Source organism: Hipposideros armiger, unplaced genomic scaffold, assembly GCF_001890085.2.
Source record: "Hipposideros armiger isolate ML-2016 unplaced genomic scaffold, ASM189008v1 scaffold_448, whole genome shotgun sequence".
NCBI lineage: Eukaryota > Metazoa > Chordata > Mammalia > Chiroptera > Hipposideridae > Hipposideros > Hipposideros armiger.
The window spans coordinates 826,691-833,512 of NW_017731798.1; the positions used below are offsets into that span (position 1 = coordinate 826,691).

The 6,822-nt window shown below is 37.0% G+C and overlaps 1 protein-coding gene across 7 annotated transcripts in view; it reads right to left on the minus strand.

The window, feature by feature from the left end:
* Positions 1–6,822, minus strand: part of CBLB (Cbl proto-oncogene B) — a 225,392-nt gene that overhangs the window by 15,054 nt on the left and 203,516 nt on the right. The window lies entirely within an intron of this gene.

Consider the following 6,822-nt stretch of genomic DNA (forward strand, 5'->3'; position numbering starts at 1 on the left):
AATGCTTGAATATCACCTATGTAATCTTTGGTTCACTGATCATTTATTTAGCCACCACTTCCATCTCAGGCTCGTCTGTGTTCCTCTCATATTACGTACTTCTATGTCTGCCAAGATCTCCAAAGGTACCATAAGTTCATTTGAGGGCAGAGACCTTATCTTATTCATCCTGTTTGAATTTTATCTCCTAAGACAAACACCGTACCAAGAACACTGCCTGGCAGTTAGCCTGCACTTCATACAAATATTTACTTTTAACTACAAAAAGTGAACCCAGACATATTCAGACTTCCCATAAATTCAAAATCAAACATATGAATTTCACTGACAAATCCGTAAAATTTGAATTGCTATCATAAGGCTAAAATTGCAAATATTAAAAAAGAGCTGATTCTATTTCATTGACGTAACTTTCATTCCAGTTCATCATTAAAAACATGTAAGTGTGATTATTTAAGAAGGAAATTCATGCTGATTTATACCGGTTTTTGACTAGATAATATAAAGCAAGAATTGAAGTCATATTTCCCCTCAACCATTTAAGTACAATAATTATCCCCAGATTTATTGGAGACTTTTGACCTAAGCAAGGCTACTTAACTTGCTTCCATTAATTTCAAGATTAAAATGAGTCTTAGATTTTGAGTTTTCTATATTTGAAAAGTCAATGGTTTAGCCTGTTTAATTTTGCTGAAACATTAAGAAGGAATGAGAAGATAAATTCTATGCAACAAATGTTAAGTTTTGATTTGGAAGAGTAACCAAAAGAACCAAATATGGTGATTTCTGCATAAATTTAGACATTTCCCAAGGATTTAAATATTCAATAAAATATACTTTCAGTTCTTGTGCATTCCAAAACATCACTGATACAACAGGTTACAGGAAAGATTATCTTCTACAGTACATATACTCTTTCTTATTTCCTTAGGGTAATTTACAGGTTTGTCAGATATGCTATTCCTAATCATCAATTTATTTAAAGCTAAACATTAGATTCTAGATACACTGCAGAATCATATGTAGACTACAAAATATACAGTTGTATAATATTGTTCCACTAAACTATTTCAGTTAAAAAATCACTAAGTACACTAAAAATATTAGCATAAATAACAAAAATATTTATAGTTCAATTCTGAATCACTATCATGTTGTCTTGCTTCATGCTAAGTTTGCTATTGGTCAGGTATTGGGTAAACTGGGCTTTCATAGCCAGTTGTAAAGTTGGAAACATTCATGCTCGAATGGGAAAAGATATACAATGCAATTACCACCTCGAGTACAATAATTACCAAATGTCTCCTGATAAGGAAAATTTGAAAAGCAATAAAGTTTTTAAAAATAAATTATTCAAAAACTAATTACAATAAAATTTTATATCCACACTTAGGATTAAAACATACAAATTGAAAATACCACAGCCAATGTACCATTTATATAGTAATAAATGAGAAACAAATAAACACGATGAGATTAATCTATTCTAACAAGCAAAGTACTATCACATGTGATTTTACAGTATGTAATGCAAAATTGAATACTTAATACTTATTTTAGAGATTATGAAAACTAAGACAGGAAGGAGAAGGTTTGCTAACTATAAAAGAAGAGGGAAAGACTTCTGGTCAAGATGGCAGAGTTAGGTCAACACTGTGCTCGCCTGCTCCCATGACCCCACATCAAACTTACAGCTAAATGATGGAACTTCCTGAAGACTAGCTGAACGGAAGTGCTATGACAGGATATACAGAAAAAGCCATGTCGAGACTGGTGGGAGGGGGAGATGTGGAATGAACAGATCCCACATGTGTCATGGGTGCTGATTAAGAATCAAGAGGGATATCTCACGTATGGAGGTCCCCCCTGAGGAGCAAGGGGTCCCAACCCCACGCTGTGCTCCTCAGACCAAGGCTCCAGCCAGTAAGGGGAGTCCCCTAACATCTGGCTGTGAAAACCAGTGGGGGTTACATCCAAGTGAGAGTAGCACTAGCTGCTACACGACTTCAAGGGCCCAAGCACAGACTCACTCGCCGTGGGCGCCAGTGCAGAGACAGCAGCTTGAAAAGCACCAGGGACATGAGGAACTATGTTAACTGGCTTCAGGGTGAGGGTTGGATGGGCCCTCAGGGATGGCAGTGCTGGCAGGTGCCATTGCTCCTTCACTGAGAGCTCCCCCAGCCGGCCTATGCGGGTGGGTACTAACTCTGCCCTCCCTTAACCTGGCTATCACTGTTCCCCCAACGCTGGTGATTCCCTAAGGCCTTGCCCCATCCGACGTGCATGCCTGGCCAAACCTGGCAACGGTGCTTCCTGCACACAAGACGTCTGCCTCGGCTTGTGCTGCAGAGCTTCCTAAAGGTCCACAAACCCCAAACAAGCAGTGAGTGGCTCGGTGTGCCCTGTACCACTTGCTAAGCTATCTTAGCACAGCATAAGCAGTGACTAGTCTCAATTTGCATTGTAACTCCATCGGGTAGCCAGAGTCAGCATAAGAAGTGGCCAGTCCTGGCTTTAAATGTAGACTCAACAAAGCGGCCACAAACATGGCCCAAGTGGCAGCTTGACTAAACGCACATTGTGGTGCCCACAAAAGGGGCCCAAGCCTGAGACTAGTGGCATCCAGCCCTGGTTCATAGAATAGCCTCTCTCATGCACCTCCAAGCCCAGCACAAGTGGCAACCAACCACAGATCATTTTGTAATTCCTACCAAATGGCACCAAGGCTGGCAAAAGCAGTAGGTGATCTTGACCTTGACTGGAGCCCCTCCCAAGAGGCTCCAGAACCAACACGTGGTGGCCAGCTTCAGGCCACACCAGAGCACCACACAACCAGTCATTCACAAACGACTCACCCGAAGGACGGACTCAGCTGGCACTAGGGCTCCACTAAAATGACTCCTGCTCCATGGGGTCAGCCCCCTGCACAACAGTGACTGCTCGAGTCACTGCCAGTCCTCACAGTCAGTCAGCATAAGGGTCAAACCCACCCAAAGATACGCCAATAGCAATGAAGGCTCAACTGCAACAGTAAGGCACACAAAACCCACACAAGGGACACACCTGATGCATCCAGGTCTCACAGAACATCAACTACATAAGACCACTCTTCAAAGACATGGAGACATATCACATTTATCTAATACAGGGGTCAGCAAACTGTGACTTGCGAACTGTGGCTCTGAAGTAAAATTGAAAATGAAAATAAAACTATCATAGTTTCACATAAAATTTTTAAAGGATATTATTCACATAATGGTGATTATGTAAAACTATATTTATGGCTCTCAAATAATTTTTAAATTGTTGTGAGGGACAGGATTGGCTCTTCCANAAAAAAAAAAAAAAGAAAGAAAGGTGAGACACACTGCTTGCTGTCTGTCTACATCTCCAGAGTGAATGCTGCTTCCACTGCAGTGGCTACCAACTATTTTACCACAAGAGGCCCTTATTACTTCCTTCATTATCTAAAGTTTGGTGGGTTTTATTTTTTTTAGTCCCTATCTTGCAAGATGTGTCTAATAGGCAAATGCCATCAGTATGAATACATCTTCCTATTTCCATTACTGTTGATTAAGTCTTATTTAATAATAGTTACACCACCAAATTTCTAGACAAAAGAAAAAGCATTTAATGTGTTAGTTTTCTTGCATATAAAGTTAGGGTTTCTGTTAGACTTTTAAAATACTACATGGTGTTTGAGAATACATAAAAATGATGGACTCTCATACTATCATTTAAAATGTCATTTATTTAAAAAATGTAATGATGTGGTAAGGTACTTATGATACTATGTTCAATGGAATGGAGATAGAATGGACACACTGAAGAAAAAAACACCAGAAAGAGATACTGTAACGTGGCAAAAATGCTCCTTATTGATGACAGGGTTGCAGGTGACTTCTTGCTCATTTCTCTTCCCCCCCATTCTATTTTATTTTACAATGTGTATGTACTACTTTCATAATTAGAAAAAAAAATGCCTCCGATTCCCTCTCCTAGTCTTACAGGTCTGAGCAGCTCAAGGGTCTAACGGAGAAACAGATTCATTTCGCTGCTGTAAAGAGTATAGAAAGCACGTACTGAGAGGCTTCCTAAGGTCAGGTGAAAAATGATCAGAGCCAGGTTTGAGATCTCTGGGGCACTTTCGCAATTCTTATAGCCTCTCCGACCACTCTGTCATTAGTACTACTCCTTTCCTGCTGCCTATATTTGATTTTCTCATTGGGCATCTCCAAATTCAGTTTAGCAATCATTGTTAAATGCATGTGCAAGTGAGAAAAAAAATCTGTTTTCAATTACAATTGTGTGTTCCATAGATTTTGGGTTGTTGTGTTTTCATTTTCATTTGTCTCCAGGTATCTATTGATTTCTTCCTTGATCCCACTGTTAACCCATTCATTGCTCAGTAGCACGTTATTTATCCTCCACATGTCTGTGATTTTTTTTAGTTTTCTTTTTGTAACTGAATTTTAGTTTCATACCATTGTAATCAGAGAAGATGCTTGATAGGATTTCAATCTTCTTAAATTTATTGAGACTTGTTTTGTGACCTAACATGTGGTCTATCCTGGAAAAGGGTCTATGTGCACTTGAAAAAAAATGCATATTCTGCTTCTTTGGGTGAAATGTCCTGAAATTATCAATTAAGTCCTCTGTTCTAATGTATCGTTTAAGGACACTCTTTCCTTGTTGATTTTCTGTCTGGATGATCTTTTCATTGATGTCGAGGGGGTGTTCAAGTCCCCTACTATTACTCTATTACTGTGGATCCCTCCCTTATGCCCATCAATATTTGCTTTATATATTTAGGTATTCCTATGTTGGGTTATGTCCTCTTGTTGGATTGATCCCTTTATTATTATGAAATGCGCTACTGTGTCTCTTGCTACAGCCATTGTTTTAAAGTCTATTTGGTCTGATACAAGTATTGCCACCCCAGCTTGTTTTTCGTTTCCATTTGCATGAAATATCTTTTTCCATCCCTTTACTTTCAATCTGTGTGTGTTTTTTGATTTGAAGCGGGTCCTTTGTAGGCAGCATACTCATATGTACGGATCTTGTGATTTTATCCATTCAGCCACCCCGTGTCTTTTGATTGGAGCGTTCAGTCCATTTACATTAAATTTATTGAGTTATGTTATTGCTATTTTATTGTTTTCTGATTGTTTTTGTACTTCTTCTCTGTTTCTTTCTTATTCTTTTTTTTATGTTGATGACTTTCTATAGTGTGTCTGGATTCCTTTCTCTTTATTTCTTGTATATCTCTTGTAGATTTTTGGTTTGTGGTTACCATGTGCTTTGTATGTGAAGCTATGGTTCTAGCAGTTTGTTAAGTTGAACGTTGCTTAAGTTTGAAGAGAGTCTAAAATCACTACCATTTTTACTAACCTCTCCATGTTTATGTTTTATTACTTTTTTACTTTTTTGTGCATGTGCATTTGTGAGCATCACTTAATTTTTTGTTGTAATTAGACATGATCTTCCGACTGTTCTCATTTAACATTTATATTAGCTTTATAGTTGGTTAACTCATTGCTTTCACTAGGTGAGAATTTGTCAGTGAGAATTTTTTTCTTTCCTATACGTTCTTATTCCTATTTTTTATCTCTTCTACTTAAAGAAGTCCCTTTAACATTTCTTGTAATAATGATTTAGTGGTGATGAACACTTTTAGCTTTTACTTGTCTGAGAAACTCTCTCTCCTTCGATTCTAAATGACAGCCTTGCTGAATAGAGTAATCTTTGTTAAGGCCTTTGTTGTTTCATACTTTGAATATTTTTGTGTCACTCCCTTATGTCCTGCAAACTTTGCTAAAAAATCAGCTGATAGTTATGTACAAGGACCTCCCATAAGACTAATTGCTTTTCTCTTGCGACTTTTAACATTCTTTGTCTTTGTCTTTAATCTTTGGCATATTCATTATGATGTATCTTTTTGGGAGCCTTTCTGGGTTTACCTGCACTTCCTAGCTACACTTTATAACTATACAAATTGTTATATAAAGATTATATATAGAGAGATAATATGTAGCATAACATTTGGTCCATAGCATATGCTTAACCAATTTTAAAAATGATTATTTTCTATAATCTGAACATGATCTCTAAACTTACTTAGAATTTCAGTGGTAACACTTGGGATGGACACCATGGGTCTTAGAATACTGATTTTCTCAACTGTGTCTGAGAACTAAAAACAACAACAACAAAAACAAGTTTAACTGTTCAAAAAAAATCTCAAACACATCATCCTTATGACTTCATTATTCTAAGTTGGGTCAATTGATTCTGGAATTCATTTGTGTCATAAACTTGAATTGTTGCCACATGGATATACTATCTAATTTTAGAAGGACATGTTTTAATACATACTAAATTACAAATAAATAAATAAATCCTCACATATACTGTGTGGTAAGGAAAAACATTTCAGGTAACTGAACTTGAAAACTGTAACAGGGCAATTCCCTTTGTGGAAATACAAAACAAAATCTTAAAACATCTTGTCAGTAATACAGCACACAATTCTAACCCTTGTATGAAGTGAATCTATGATTTCCAAGTGATATGTTAAAGGAGATAACTATAGAATATTTGGTATTAATATAAAATTCATTCAATACTCAATTACTTTTCCTTTAAGATGGTAAAGGAAAAGTAGTATTGGAATTAATTGCTTTTATAATTACTCCCTTATTTTGTTGGTGTATTTGGCAATAGGATCTTTCATCAGTTACAGGCACAGTTAATACAAGTTATGGGCTGAAATTCTAGCATTATTTTCAAGTGTTACCTTGAACTGCTTTCTAAACACTATGA